At 36.0% G+C, this 17122-nt stretch overlaps 1 pseudogene; it reads left to right on the top strand.

Moving 5' to 3' along the window:
* Positions 1-10406: 10406 nt before the first annotated feature.
* On the top strand, positions 10407-11222 carry LOC102284491 (basic immunoglobulin-like variable motif-containing protein pseudogene; annotated as a pseudogene).
* Positions 11223-17122: the final 5900 nt, after the last annotated feature.

Here is a 17122-nt window from a genome sequence, read left to right as displayed (position 1 = left end):
AGTGATGCTTTCTAAGGCCCACTTGACTTCACATTCCAGGATGTCTGGTTCTAGGTCAGTGATCACACCATCGTGATTATCTGGGTCATGAAGATCTTTTTTGTACAGTTCTGTGTATTCTTGCCATCTCTTCTTAAGTGCTTTTAAAAGAGTCTGGAATATAATAAATGCTCAATAAATATCAGCCTTGCCTCCCCCCAAACAAGTTGGTTTGCCAGGTATGCTGTTATATTATAGGCTTTTCTGTAATGAGATATACATTCTCTGTCATTAAATATACAAGGATGGAATTTAGCTTGTAAGACAAACATATTTAGGAAATTATGAAGCTCATTTTATAGGATTTACTTCAGGTATTTGTGGACACACAGTTGGCTGATGAGTAATGTATAACCACCTATTGTTAAATGGGTGCTCTATTATCAAGAAATGCATAATGTCTGATAGGTAGATAGTTAGATGATAGCTAGATAGCTAGATAAAATCATGAGATCACAGAATTTGAAAAATTAAAAAGATCTGAAAAAATTAGTAATGCAACCCCTAAAGTTACAGATGGAGAGGGGAGGGATGAGGCTGAGTTTATAAAAACGCAGTTCTCCCAAATTCCATTCCTGCACTATTTCCACTGTGCCAGTAGGTGGTCTGTAGATGTTTCCATAGAATCCTGCAATCAAATAACACCAAAGAATTTATAATCCTTTGCAACTATTTGTACAACAAAAAAACATTTAAAGAATTTGAATTTGTAAGTCTACTTACAGGAGATCATTACAGATTAGCTGCTTTTTTGATACAGCAAAGGATTTTGCCTGAACTATATACACTCCTCATTTGACTCCTTTTGATCATTGTGGGTAGGACAATAAATGGCCTTTGGAGATGAAAATGGATTTGAAGCATTCAACCACACACAATCAAAATGTGTTGAAAGTAATAAGTTCACTTATCAAGTAAAATTCCCAAAGTGTATAACCTTCTCTAGGCCAGTATGCTAAGCCTTTTGGCAAAGTTTATTAGCATTTTAAAAACACTAGAATGAAAAAAGAAGTCTCCCTGATTTCAGATTCAACTAGAATGTACTGAATATCAACTATGTTTCAGGGACTTTAAGGAACACTTTTTACACATATAATTTTAATTAATTTTATAACTGTATGGAGCCAGTGGAATTTATATGTAACTGTTGATAAAACTGATGTTCACAAAATCAAATTATTTATCTAGAATTACAGATATTCAAGTGAGTGAGTTAGGTTTGCAACCTAAATTTCAATTTCAAGTGTGATGTATTATACTATAATTGCCTCAGAAAACCTCTTGGGTTTTTGTGTTTGTTTTTACCAAGAAAAAACAATATTAAAAAATGTTCAGCAAAATAAAAACAAATCAGATATAATCCTATTACTCTGGTATAGCTTTGTGTTTCTGAGTGTATTTCCAAGTGATATTTATCCAAAGGCATTCATAATTTTACACAGGTCTAATCCCAATGTCTGCTCACTTTTATTATCATTCTGACTTTTGAGTATGTCACCATGTTTTTGCAAGTGTTTTTTACTATTTTTATGCGTGTAAATAAAAATAATAATTGTCCTTTGTTGGACAATGATTTATTCTATGTTCCATTAACACTGAATATTTAATAGATTAATGAACAATTCGTGAATATAGTTTTTCCTTTCGTTTGAATAATTTTTATGATAAATTTCCACTAATTAGAATCCTGAGTTCAAGAATATGGCTTTTTTTCTCTTTATATTTACTGACATATTTTTGTTGTGCTGTTCAGTCTCTTAGGTTGTGTCTGACTCTTTGTGACCCCATGGACTGCAACATGCCAGGCTTCTCTGTCCTCCACTATCTCCCAGAGTTTACTCAGACTCATGTCCATTGAGTCAGTGATGCTATCTGACCATCTTATGCTCTGCTACCCCCTTCTCCTTTTGCCTTCAACCTTTCCCAGCATCAGAATCTTTTTCCAATGAGACAACTCTTCACATCAGGTGGCCAAAGCATTGGAGCTTCAGCTTCAGCATCAGTTCTTCCAATGAATATTCAGGGCTGATTTCCTTTAGGATTGACTGGTTCAATCTCCTTGCAGTTCAAGGGATTCTCCAGAGTCTTCTCCAGCACCACAGCTTCTTTATGATTCAACTCTCACATCCATACATGACTACTGGAAAAGCCATAGCTTTGACTATAAGGACCCTTGTCAGCAAGGTGATGTCTCTGCTATTTAAAAAAAAAAATTATATAAATTTATACTTTATTATTGACCAATCTTGCTCCAATATCTACAATGTTGGAAGAATAAAAAATAACTAAAAATAGAATGAAAACGTCCACTCATTTGTGGCAGTTGACACATAGAGGACCACATACCCAGAAGGTTCTGGTGCTTGGTTTAATACTCTGTTGTTACCATCTTCAAAATATTAATAATTTCATTTTTGACCTTGTGATTTGTAAGTGAAGCCCAATGAGACAATAAAGCAAAAGAAACAGGATCAAAAGATGATAGCATGTCTGCAGTTCCTTGGCCCCTCATTTGCACATAGCAGCATATAGCATTCCCCATGTCTTATGATCACAAAGTTCTGATGCACCTACAATGCGTGGGAGCTATGTGAAATTCAAATAAAGGTAAGCCCACTAAGCTTATGCCTGAGCGGGGATGCTAACAGCCCTGAGAAATCACATCTTTTCAATCAAATCAGAATTTGCTTCAAATGCAGAAGAAGGCAGTACACTCTAAGAAAGATGAGCCACCTAGGAACTCTATCATATCATTTCTTATCCGTGTTCCATTCCTGTAATAGCCAACCATTTGCACTGGAAATGATGATGGTAAGAAAATGAAAGATACGTCAACCCATAGTTCTTTTTTTTTCAGTCTTTTCTTACATGTAAATAAGCTGAAGATGGTGTTGATGGAATGTGCAAATGTCAAGAAATTAAGAAAAAAACAAAACAGTTGCTTAGGGTTGTGCATCATATTCATCCTCTTGGTAAAAACGATAAAAAAATGCAGGTATGAACTATGGAAATATAAATTGTGCAGTTTTAGTGAGCTGTGTATAAATCAAATGTTCTTATATTTATATATAAACAGTGAAATTCATGCTAACTTAAAATTTTTAATTTTCCATACTTAGAACAGCATTATGTAGCAAATAAACAAAGAAAGAGAATGCTTTCTATTTTAATACACTTAATGTCACTTTTTTCCTGCTTTTTGAACCAGGAGCCCTATATTTTCCCTTTGCACTGAGGCCTGCAAATTATGTAGCCAGTCCTGTCTTTAAGTATTGAGAAGCTGTCAAGTTTATGGTAGCGGATACATGTTTTCAAAATTCTGATTTTAACTTGAAAGCTCAGTTTTTATCATTGGCCACAAATACTGTCAGTTGCTTGCCTTGAAGTGACAGGCTCACTTCATTTTTTCTTGAGAAAATGTCTGCCAAATACTCAAGTCTGAATAACCATAGCTTCTTTCAAGCAAGAACAGTATTTCATTTTGAAATGAGGGGGAGAGTTCAGCTCTCAACAATTGCACAATGAAATAGCCATCATCTTTGGTATACAGCAGAGCTGCTTTATGCATATTTTTTCACAACAATATTAAAAAGACTTGTACTCAAAAATTGAGGTTGAATAAAATTAATAATTTATACTGCTCTATCCAAGGCCTTTTTCCCCCTTTCCTGTATATGTATGACAATGAAGAAATCTCTACCAGTATTGTTTATTGCTACTACTTTGATTCCAGGTAAGACTTCTACTTTGATTCCAGGTAAGCAGTGTATCCTCCCATGGTATTTGCATCATCTGTGTAAATGTCAACACATTTTTTTTTAAACTACATGATTTTTTAGTATTATTATGACAATTTTGATAACACGACCTCTGGAAAGAGGGTCTCTGGGGCCTTCAGAGGTTTACAAACCACACCAAGAATAACTCCGCTAGTTGATTTATTGTAAAGGGGAAAATATCATATGTTATTTGAAATGTATTTTGTACTTAAATAAGAAATTAAGCTTCACTAAATCTTTAATCTGCAAATGGACACCAGAACCCTCATTTTTGCATGTCAAATGAATATCTATCCCACATAAAAAGGTAAAATATACTAAGGGAAGAATGAGATTTCCTCAGTCCAAAGAGCTTGACAGTGATAACCTTACTCTTTGGTTCTTTTGATAACCTTACGCTTTCGTTCTTTTACTCTTCATATTTTCACTTATGATGTCAATAGTGTTTGTCTATTCTCTTATGCTTTTGAGCTGGCTAATCCCCACAAAAATGGTCAGAGACCTTGAAATATTTCTGCCAAGAAATAAGAAGCTAAAACTAATAAAGAAATCAAGAATCAAGAAACCAAATCAAACTGAAACGATAGAGCTGGCACTTCCACTCCTTAAGTGAGCTTGTCTTTTGTCATGATATGAGGTTAAAATCCATAATGAACTAATCAGATATGATCAGAAGTCAGTCAAATTGTTCCAAAGTATCAACAAAACTATTTGATAGTGAAGGATGATGAATAACCCTAAAAAGTATATACTCTATTTGAAACTTTAAAGATATATGTATACATATAACCCCTGTCTATAGTAAAACCATGAGTATTTTCACTTATAAAAATTAGATAAATTAAATAAAATTATGTAAATGCAAGTAAAAAGATTATCAATGATGTAGTGCATTAGGATCTAAGGATTATTATTGAATCAGTTCTACACACATGAAGTTCATAGAGAAGAAACAAGAGTACTCCAAGCAAATAATAAAAAAAAAACCTAGTATAATAATACCAATATTAGACAAAATAGAATTTAAGAAAAATTGTTAATAGAAGAACATAAAATCCTGATAAAAGAACAACTCATAAAGAAAATACAATAATCATGAATGTGTATCACTAAAACTATAATCTTGAAATATATGAAGCAAAATCAACATGATGGAGAAATTGACAAATCTACAAAATGGGGAAATTTTTTTATCTCTCTTTCTGAAATTGATAGATAAAACAAATTAAAAATAATCAAGAACATTGGGAAAATGACCAACACTGGTAATAAGCAAGTGTTAATAATCTAATAAAATTTGACATACAGTTGACCCTTGAACAATGTGGGGTTAGGGGTGCTGATCCTGTGAGCAGTTGAAAATACACCTATGTTATAGTCAGCCCTCTGCACCTGTGGTTCTTCTAACCCACTGGATCCAATACCTACACACCATGTAGGACTGTAGTATTTACAACTGAAAAAAATCTGCTTAAAAGTGGGCCCACACAGTTCAAACCCATGTTGTTCAAGGGTCAAGTGTATTCAGTTTCCTACCCAGCACTAGGAAATGGGTATTCATTTAACTATTACAACAAAAAAATTTAGAACAATCTAAATGTTCACTAAAAAGAAACAAGATGAAAAAAATACATTCAACCATTAATATGTTCAACCATTTATATTGTTTCAATATTTTTAAGCGAAGAAAAAATGAAGACGGGACAATGCATATAGTTTAACATGCTTGTGCGTGTGTGAGTGTGTGCTAAGTTGCTTCAGTCATGTCTGACTCTTTGCAACCCTATGGACTGTAACCCACTAGGCTTCTCTGTCCATGGGATTCTCCAGGCAAGAATACTGGAGTGGGTTGCCATGGCCTCCTCCAGGGGATCTTCCCAACCCAGGGATCAAACCCACATCTCTTATGTCTCCTGCATTGACAGGTGGGTTCTTTACCACTAGTGCCACCTGGAAAGCCCATAGTTTAACATGTGCATGTAAAAAATAAATCACACATACCAACAAAATATGTTTGAAAATAACTTTATGACAGGTGCTAATTCAACTATTGATAATAATTACTCTTGAGAAAGGACAAAGAAAAAGATTTACATTTTAATCACTTGCATTGTTTGAAATTTTTATGACAAGGAAGTATGTAAATATAATAGGTATAATAGAGACAGAGAAGAAGAAAGTGTGGCTTTCCCTATCCTTGGGTAATGGTAGGATGCTGCAGCAGAAAGCAAGCTCTGTATTGGCAAGACTGTGGAGAAAGAGGTGGTCTCATAATGTGAAAGTGTAAACTAATATAAGAGAAGGAAATTTGTTAGTACCAATGATCATTGACATCATCTAAATGTTTTCTGGTTAACAGTTGTATATTGATTTGTATTAAATCAAACTCATTCCTAATAGTCACAGAAGTAAAAATCAATTTATAAAAGGTTACAATTGATGTCAGTAAAAGACAGAGGGTTTGTACAATTAGTAAATACATATAAGTTCTATCATAAATGTATTTTGAAGGGGCAGGGTAGGGAATGGTTCTCCTGAGAAAAGGAATACCTCTGACATCATGCTATACAAATCTGATGAAATATGGAATGATTATGCTTTATTTTTTCTGTAAATACTCTTTTAGCAGAAAGTATTCATTGTTCCAAAATCATTACTTTCCTGGGCTCCAAAATCACTGTGGATGGTGACTGCAGCCATGAAATTAAAAGATGCTTGTTCTTTGGAAGAAAAGCTATGACAACCTAGATGGCATATTAAAAAGCAGAGACGTCACTTTTCCCACAAAGGTCTATGTAGTCCAAGTCCAAAAACCATGGTTTTTCCGGTAATCATGTATGGATGTGAGATTTGGACCATAAAGAAAACTGACCACTGAAGAACTGATGCTTTTGAACTATGATGTTGGAGAAGACTCTTGAGAGTACTTTGGACTACAAAGAGATCAAACCAGTCGGTCCTAAAGGAAATCAACCTTAAAATACATGAAAAGATCTTTAGGAGAGTTATGACAAAATTGTAATATCACTAACATTAACCTGGCTTCAATTCAGTATTATTTCATTTAAAATGTGATAAACCGGCAGCAAAGAGCTAGTTATTAATCGGTCAATATTACACTAAAATAACTGTTTACAAATGTTTGAATCTGTATTTGAGGACTGTTAGAGGATAATCTTAAAGAAAACATTAAAGATATTTTGAGAAAAGGATTAAAAAGTGTGAGAAAATAATTATTTGCCTCTATAAACAGAGCAGAAAAAAAATTAATGAACATAAATCCAGAAAAAAGGAAAGAAACTAAGTTCCAGTACATCCACATAAGCCAAAGTCTTTCAAGCAAGCCGAAATTTCAAAGAACATTCACAGACCAAATATCAGCTTTAGGAAAAATAATGAAATGTAATGACAACTAGCAAGTGAAAGAAAAGAACACCTTATTTTCCATATATAATGTCAGTTTAATCCCAATATATCCCAATATTTAAGAAACAAAACCTATGAGCTTTTAAAAATAAAGATATGGAAAAGAAAATCTAAATGATAATTGGGAAAATTTTATTTTATATTATCAACAGGAGATGATACATTAGTACTTCATTTCAAGGAAACAGATTCTAATTTCATGCACAGATGTTTTGGAAAAATCAATAGGTCACAAGCTGTTATTTGACTAAATTGGCCCTTTCTTTGAACTGAAAACCAACTGTTTGCCTGCCAGAAAGGAGGACTCTTTATAAATGAATAAGTAAACAAATGGAAAAAATAAGAATGGATGAATGCATGAAGATGAATATATTTTCAAGTTCTATTAGATATTAAATATAGTAGTCATTAAAAATAATGAATTTTTTTGAAATTAGAAAGAGAAATAATAATTAAAAAAACCTGTTTCTCTGATAAAAGTCCCTAAATAAGAACCAAAACATAGTTGGGAATACACAGATGGTACAGGGTATTAATGAAGTATACAAATAAATAGAGCAAAGAAAAGAACTGATTTAAATATAAGGAGAGATTAACTGACCATTACACAAAATAAAGGACCTCGAGTTTGTAATCAAACCAAATCTATTTTCTTCTATTTAAATTCCAAACTAATTGAGAGTTAGGACTTCTGATGCAATAATTGATGAACACAGATCAAAAGGAGTTATAAGTAAAGGGACAGTTCTGAGAGCCCAAAATGACAGCTGAATATGACAGAAATGCCAAAAGAAAAAGCTCAAATTTCTTGCATCTCTAAACACTGAAATGGCTGACTGTTTCTTTCTCAGCATGAGATGTTTAGATGTCTGAGAATTTATTACACAGATAGAAACATAATCCTTTTTTTTCAGTTGGCATTAAGCAAGGGAGAGTCTCTCATATAGAGCCAATTCTAACTTTTTAATCTCAAGGCAATGAGTCTTAATTATTCCCTGTAAATTAATTATTTGAGAAAAAATAGCAGGCACTAGAGTGGGCCACAGTCACGAGACACTGGGAAGAGTTGATGGGCAGCTGGCCTATTACCAGTGAAGGAGGAAAGCCTTTGGCCTGAGTCAAATTTTATCCAACTCACTTGTTAGATCCTGTTTAAAAAAAATCAGAGAAGCATGGAAATTATGTAGTATAGCCAAAGGAAATATTTATGATAAAGTAAAATTTCAAAACTAGTATATACACTATGATGACAAGCATTCAAGGACATCATAAATGTGAAAAAAAAAAAAGACTAGAAGGAATTACAGAAAACTTTTTAACAAATGGACTGGGTTAGTGGGATTATGCAACTTTTTTCCTTTGCAGTACTTAAGCAACTTTTTTGATGATGTAATGTCATTATTAAAGTCTTTAAATTTAATGAAAAAAATCATTTTAAGATTATTTAGATTGAAGGAGACTATTGTTCATTAAAAAAATACCAGTGTGCAACTTGAATTCTCCCCAAAGGGTTTACATTTCAAAACGGATAGACAAAACTAACAAGTACATGTTTCCAATCACAAATGACAGGACCTTGACTTGCTATCTATAATATTATTCACATTGTTTAAAATAAAAATTAGTCAGAGTTATAGTTATTTTGTTTCAGTTTTTTATTTTGTCTTACTGCAAAGCTAGAGATGCTAGACAAACTGGTAGACATAATAATTTCTTACCCATATAGAGGTATTAAAAGTCATAAAATAATAGCAAGCAAATTGCTAAGCCTTGCAGTACCACTAGAGAATAACACAGTAGCAAAGCTTCTTTTGGGCTCCCCAGGTGGCTCAGCAGTAAACAATCTGCCTGCCAATGCTGAGATGTGAGTTTGATCCCCAGGTCTGGAACATACCCTGGGCAAGGAAATGGCAACCTACTCCAGTATTCTTGCTTGGAAAATTCCATGGACAGAGAAGCCTGGAGGGTTACAGTCCATGGGGCAAAGAGTCAGACATGACTTAGTGACTAAACAACAACAATACAAAAAATTTCTTTCACAGACTCTTTATCTATAAATTCCCATAGATCTGAGAACCAGGGCAACTATGTCCATCACCAACAGATGCCTATGAAGTTGTGCCTAATCATTTTCATCTGTGTATTTATCTAATGGCCTGTATACTTGCTGTGTTTGTGTTTATTTTGGGTGGTGTGTTACAAACATCATTAGCTTTCTTATAAGGTACACTAACTACCATACCGTTCATAAAATAAATAAGCTACCAAGACACATTGTGCAGCACAAGAAATATAGCCAGTATTTTATAACTATGAAGGGAGCCTATAAAGTTTTGAATCACTATGATGAACACTTGAAATTAGCATAATATTGTAAATCGACTATACATCAGTTTTTAAAAGGTGGTAAAAATACTGTAAGTTATAGGAGGTGGTACTGATGGTGTTGTTACGCTTTAGTAAATGGATTTGTGAATAGCCTTTCAGATAACCATCTATTAATAATAGAAAGACCCAATTAGATAGTATAGTTACTCAATGAAAAAAGGAGTTAGAGAAAAGTAAGCTATGGCCTGGGAAAAACAGGAGATATGAGAGACAGAAAATAAGCTGGGGGAGTTAAACTCACACATGTAGGATAATGACAGAGGAACAGTAAAATCAGGGGGAGACCTATCTGAAAGTGCATCGAGCTTTGTCATTAACTCCAAGCATCATATTTATAGGAGGACTGGTGATATGGAGAAATGGAGCATTTTTAAGGACAAACAGAAGTTTGTTTAAAGTCACACTGAATTTTTCAGTTTTGAAGAAATTTCCAGAGAAGCTTTCTTGTAGGACGTTTGAACTAAAGGGCTGGAGCTTGATGGAGAGATTTGGCAAAAGATCAGGATTTAAGAGCAACTGATTATAGATGAAGATTTAAAACAAAAATAAAGGACAGCAGCTTCTACAAAGTGAAGTTTTAGAACAGAAGGTCAAGGGATAAAATTGGAATCTTCTGATTGTTGACAGACTGGAGGAGAATGAGGAGCTAGAGATAGTGGAAAGGAGTAAAAGAAAAAGGGAGGAGTAGGGTAAAAGGGAGTTTGGGAAGGACTGAATCTGTCAACAGAACAATAGCACTGAGCTATCAAGGAGTATACAGCACAAGAATTATATAGCACAATGGGAGCTGGAAACCTTCCAGCCATCACACAAGAATAAGCTTCACATATTTTGGGCTTTCAACCTCCATTTGAGGATATTAGGTTTGGCCCTTTCACTGGATATTCGATGCTTATGAGGTGGTTTAGACAAATTAATGACCACTTCCACATGGTTCTATATAAGCCTCATGGGAAGAATAAAACAGCTGGAGAAACTGCTTCCGGGGCCTTGTCGAAGTTAACTCATGGATTGAAAGATGAATCATTAGTTTATATCTATCATTGCCAAAATCATTATTTTTGTCCAATTGGCTTTGAAACAACCCCTGTTAAGGTGAATAAAGCATTTAGCAGGGGTCCCCTCATACCACAGGAAGCAGAATATTGTATCTTAATTGGAGAATCAAGCAGAAAAATTCTGCTATTCACTGTACAAAATGGGCAGATATTATTACTGATCTAAACACTCAAAATCCAGAATGTTTATATATCTGGCCCCTAGAGAGGGGGCTGCAGTATCAAAAGACAAAGAAGGTTGGAGGAAATTTGCACTGCATCCTAGCATTCCAGAGACTTGGCTGGCAAAGATTTGGCCTTTGGAACTTTCCATTTGGAACCATTAGACAGGAATCACAGCCTCTAACACATGCCCAGGGAATTGCCAAATCTGAGACTGAAGACAACATCTCCAAGAAGCAGCACGGGCGCCTGGGCCAGTCTTTCAGTGCTAGTTTCCATCAGGACTCGACATGGAAAAAGATGTCCAGTATCTACAAGAGAAGGAACAGTGGCTACCTACCATGGTTACAGTGATTACAGGAATGATTGATGACGCTGGGTACCTACAGTGGCTGTCACACACAAAGCTGGTCTATGCAGGACTGCATTAAGGCAGTATGAGATTTTAAGTCTACGTTAAATAGGAACAGATCTTGTGGTACAAAGCATAACCTTGTAGATCCTCCAGTAAATAAGCTTGTGTATGATTGTGCTGTGCTGTGCTTAGTTCTCAGTCATGTCTGACTCTTCGCGACCCCATGGACTGTAGCTCATCAGGCTCCTCTGTCGATGGGGATCCTCCAGGCAAGCATACTGGAGTGGGTTGCCATGCCCTCCTGCAGGGGATCTTCCCAACCCAGGGATCGAACCTAGGTCTCCTGCATTGCAGGCAGATTCTTTACCATCTGAGCCACTAGGGTGATTTCAGATACATAAACAAATAGGCACAGATATTTTTGTCCTTTTAAAGTTAAGAATATGAAACATTCTGGACAGTTTTGCAAGGTCCAATAAAATTACATATAAACAAATCAGACACAGTTTCACTCAATACCATCACGATTTGAAATACTTAAGCATGAAGTGTTTTCTTATGACTAGACCCCCAGATATTTGTGCAGTTCTATTCCTAAGCTCAAATTTTAAGGTACTAACTCTTTGCCCTTAAAAAAAAATTGGGGCTGTTGACTTCTAGTTTTTCTCTTGTGGTTAAAGCCCATTTAAAACAATTTAGTGAGTCTAGAAATTCTTTTTACTTGTAGTAGTATCTTGCCTGCCTCATATTTTTCCTTATTAACTTTCTCAGGATTCTCAATAAAGAGGCAAAAGAGAAAAGACTCCAGGCACTGATCTTTTCTGCTGGTGCAGATGGGTGACTTAGTGCCTCACCTCAGATGTTCAGGATCTTCTTGGTATGTTGTTGTTATATGTTGACGAGAACTTTAGGTCTTGACTTCTGTAAGTCTACAATAAACCTTGGTTTAGGGATAGGGTAAACAAACAAGTGGGTTTCCCTGGTGGCCCAGTGGTAAAGAACCAAACTGTCAATGCAAGAGACGTGGGTTTGATCCCTGGGTTGGGAAGATCCCCTGGAAAAGGAAATGGCAACCCACTCCAGTATTCTTGCCTGGGAAATCCCATGGACAGAGGAGGCTGGCGGGCTACAGTCCATGGGGTCGCAAAGAGTTGGACACAACTTAGCCACTAAAACAACAAAAACAACATCAAGGAATAAGGGGCTTCCCCGATGACTCAGCGGGTAGAGAATCTGCCTGCAATGCAGGAGACACAGGAAACATAGATTCGATCCGGGGTCCAGAAGATCCCCTGGAGGAGCGCATGGTGACCCACTCCAGCATTTTTGCCTAGAGAATCCCATGGACAGAGGAGCCTGATGGGCTACAGTCCATAGGGTCACAAAGAGTCAGACTTGGCTGAAGTGACTTAGCACGCATGCACGTAAGGAATTCACTATGGCTGCAGCATAAAGTATGTGTCAGAAAATGTATTCAGCAAAGAAAGCAAATGCCACCTTCCTTAAAAAGGATTCTAGGTTAATGGCAGGAATAACTTTTGTTACTCACCCTAGTAATAGCTTCTGTGAGAGCTACATCATTTTATATGCTTCAAGACATGGTCCTGTATTCCTCTGCAGGCACCCCTCCCCCTCCACTGCACATGCTTGATGTGTATTGACAAAAACTAAGTAGAACTGAATCTTGTTACAGCTGGCTGGGTATAAAGTGCTTTTTATTATGCAAACTTCTCCCTGCCAGTGTTTACCCACCAAACATAAATTGAAGAGCTAGTTAAGCACTTATGTAACAAACAGTAGGAGTCAACCAATGCAATTCTGAATCTCTTTTTTAAAATATTTTTTAAACTAAAGGATAGCCTTATTATAATTGTTTGGAGAAATGTTCTCCAGCTTACACCTTCCTTTTAAATATATAATAAAGTGCCAAAGAGTCTTCTTTTGCAGACAAAATCAATGCTCCTAGCTATAAGACATGAAAGGTAAAGTTATTTTATTTTCTGTGAATAAATTTGAAAGTACTGATACTTGCTGGAAATATTTGTTTACCAGGTCTCTTGCCAATTCATGTATATATTCATTCAACAACATTTTACTATATATTATACCACTTAAGTACCAAGAACCATGCAATGTATCTGACATAATAGGCAGTGAAAACAGAAACAGTCCCTAATCATGTTTAGCTCAAAGTTAAATAACACAAATAAATATATAAACACTGAAATTTTTTGTAGAAAAGGAAAATGTGAATTTTTGAGAGCATAACACATATATTTTAAAAATTAGCCTGATTTGGAGATTGGTGAGAGCTTTCCTTAAAAATTATATTTAAGTTATAATCTAAACATCGAGTAAGCGTTAACTTGAAGGAGAAATAAGACTCTTCCAGACCAAGTCTACTGGGAATTTGCTAAGACAGATTCCAGGTGCTCTCACCACACACAAAAACAGATAACTATGTGAGGAATGAGATATTAATTAGCAATTATTTCACTGGGTGCTCAGGTGCTTCAGCACTGACTCTTTGCAATCCTAGGGACTGCAGTCCACTAGGCTCCTCTGTGCGTGGGATTCTCCAGGCAAGAATACCGGAGTGGGTTGCCATGCCCTCCTCCAGGGAATCTTCCCAACCCAGGGATCAAACCCATGTCTCCTGTATTGCAGGCAGATTATTAGTGCTGAACCACCAGGGGAGCCCAATCATTTCATTATGTAAATGTAAATGTACATTTACAATATACACTTTATGTGTATACAGTTTTCATTTTAAAAAGATTAAGTGGGGAGATGCTGTGGCTACAGGAAACTGGCAATGTTATCTTTATGTACTTATCCTCATCATATGCCTTTGTAATTGGAGTGCAGAATGATGTGGTGGAGCTCCCTGTGGTCTTCTAAGAATGATATAAATCAGAGATCATAGGATAAATAGGCTTCACCTTGAGAAAGGAGTCAGATTACTTCCTGCCAGTAGATCAAGGGGGAGCTCTTTCTTTAAGGAATTCTGTAAGGGGCCCTCTACCAATTCTGTTTCCTTTAAGTCTTCATTCTCAGAAAAGAAATGGATCTAGCAAAAGTCTCCCACCAGGACACAGAAAGCAGGAAGATTTCTTTGGCAGTTTCCAAAAAGGAAGATGTTAGTATGAGACCACATCAAGTGATTGGTTTTAAACATCCAAAAAAAAAAATACCTTGTCCTAGACTAAATAAAAATGAGGCAGCATAAGGCAGTAAAAGTACTTAACTTTCTCAGGTTTATGAATGAAGATTCAGAGCTAAAGAAGCAATGAACAGCCACAAAGATGTCGTCTAGGCCTTTTTGTGCCAGGAGAACTCAAGCACAAGGAAACATATTATCCTTTCCTTCAGAGAGTGACAGAGAATGATATTTTTTGACTGCCTATTGAATTTATTTCATTTTCTTAATGTAGCATCTCTCAGTACATGATTTCACATTTGTTTATGCTCATGTAGCCAACTGTGCATTTTTACAGAAAGAGATCCGAGCTTTGAAAAAGAAGCAACATTTTTCACCAAAATGTAAATTCCTGAACAGATCGCTCTTCCCTGAAATATAAAATGTGAATAACAATTTTTCTTTTAACATTTTGTAAAAGCCTTGTAATGGTTATCTCTCAAGCAGCTAAACTCAAACGAGGTTCTCTCTACAGATCAAATCACTTCAATGAGCCAAACAGGGCAACAGAAATGTCAGTAATTGCTATCCTTTTATCTGAAGTCCTGTCTTTATGAGTTAAAAAAAAAAAAAATCAAACTAGTCTTCAAAATCTCATCAAAGAAAATCAATCAAATGTGATAGCCAAAATGGTATTACAGAATCTGTTTTCATTTTTGATTAAAGTTTACATAAAGCTATTCAGAATCCAGACTTACTGCTATCTAAAATTTTAAATCATCCAAATGCTGTTGTGTGCTAAGAGTGTGCTTGCACACAGATGGAAAGTCCAAAAGAGGCATATTCCCTCTGACAACTGGTTCGGTGAATTCTTGAATGATCACAAAGAATTTATGTTGCTGTCCCTGTGGCCCAAACCTCTACTGTGTGAGCACCCCATGGATTTGTAGCAATCAACTCGCCAAGAAGACCCCTGTAAAGCATTCTATCAGTTCTCAGAGTTTTCTTCTCCCTCACTTTTTTCCACTATTATTGATAGGGAGAGTTTTTCCCTCATTAATAGCTCACATTCAATTCTCATGCTCCTTTTGGTAAAGCTTCTCTTGCATCAAGGCTGTTAGAAGGAGTGGTGCACATCAGGCAATGCCTGTTTCATTCCCTGTGAGCATCAAACAACTGTCATTCTGCTAAATGAGTTGTCATTAGGCAGAGCTGTCTGGAGCCATACAGAAAGAAATCTAACTTAAGTAATGACTGTTGCAGGGGCCCTGATAGAGTTTAGAGGCTAGGGGTCCCCTTCCCCCACTTCCCAGTACCTTAAGCAGTCTTTCTAGAGTGGGGATGTGTGTCCTGGGACTGGTGACCTCAAATTACCTCTGAAATGTGGCACAGTACTTCACCTCTAGCATGAATATTCCCTCTTCTCAGCCAGCATTATTGGCAGGCACCTCATACACTGCCAAGCATGTACCAGAGTTGGGAATGATGATTAAGTTAGGATGACTTGCAAATATAAATTAGTAATGGTATCCTTAATTCACTTTAGAATTTCTGTGGGAAATTATGGCCTCGGCTTCCTTGGTCTTCTTTTATAGTTTTATTATGGTAACTTCAATATTAACCCCCAATTCAGACTTTATCATACTAATGAATATTCAACCCCCACACCTGTCTCTCTTTCTTTCATATAAATGGTACATTTTCATATGCCCATATTTCATTTTCTCATGCCAAAATGTGTATTTTGTGGTTTATTGCTTTTCTATTGAACTCCTAAATTTGGACAAAATTAAAAAATAATCATATTTGTGAAGTAAGAACTTTTCTAAAGATGAAAAGGTTATCACACATTGATTCAAAAAAGCATTAATTATTAATAGATCCCTCTGAGAACAGTTGTTCCCCAGATGAAGTCTTTCACTACTTAGAGGCTTACAAAAATATTAATGGAAATCTTCAAGTTACTTTAAATATTTCAAAAGTTAGTATTTATGTACTTGCCCAAAACAAGACTGCCTATAATTGACTAACTAAAATGTCAAGTTTCTTTCTTTTGGCTGGAGTTATATCATTCCTTCAAAATTCTCAAGGTGATCTCAGCAATTTTACCATTCCTCCCATGGATATATTATTGTACATAATATCTCAGTTCAGTTCAGTTCAGTTCAGTCGCTCAGTCGTGTCCAACTCTTTGTGACCCCATGAATCACAGTATGCCAGGCCTCCCTGTCCATCACCAACTCCCGGAGTTCACTCAGACTCACATCCATCGACATAATATCTACTGATATGCTACTGTTGTTGTTGTCATTTAGTCGCTAAGTCGTGTCCAATTCTTTTGTGACCCCATGGACCATAGCCTGCCAAGCTCCTCTGTCCATAGGATTTCCCAGGCAAGAATATTGGAGTGTGAGCCATTTCCTTCGCCAGGGAATCTTCCTGACCCAGGGATCAAACCTGCGTTTCCTGCTTGGCTGGTGGATTCTTTCCCACTGGAGCTGCCTGGGAAGCCCACTGATATGCTCTATATCATAACTAAATGAATCCTTGATTACAGCTATGTGCATTAATTTTCACATAATACCTAATAACTTTATTACATAGCATAGTCAGGATAAGAATATTAACCTTGAATATAGAGGAATTTGTGAAAAAACAAAGTTTGCAATCCCTTTACAAGAGTCATCAGCTAGTTAGTGAAGAGCAGAGAGCAGCAGTGCTGTCTGGAGACGAGGAGCTGGGCTGTCACCCAGGCTCCCCTACCAGCCCCTTCATC

The sequence above is a fragment of the Bos mutus genome, chromosome 1, assembly GCF_027580195.1.
Source record: "Bos mutus isolate GX-2022 chromosome 1, NWIPB_WYAK_1.1, whole genome shotgun sequence".
Lineage (NCBI taxonomy): Eukaryota > Metazoa > Chordata > Mammalia > Artiodactyla > Bovidae > Bos > Bos mutus.
The sequence above is the reverse complement of the archived record's forward strand: the minus strand, read 5'-3'. Positions and strand labels throughout refer to the sequence as shown.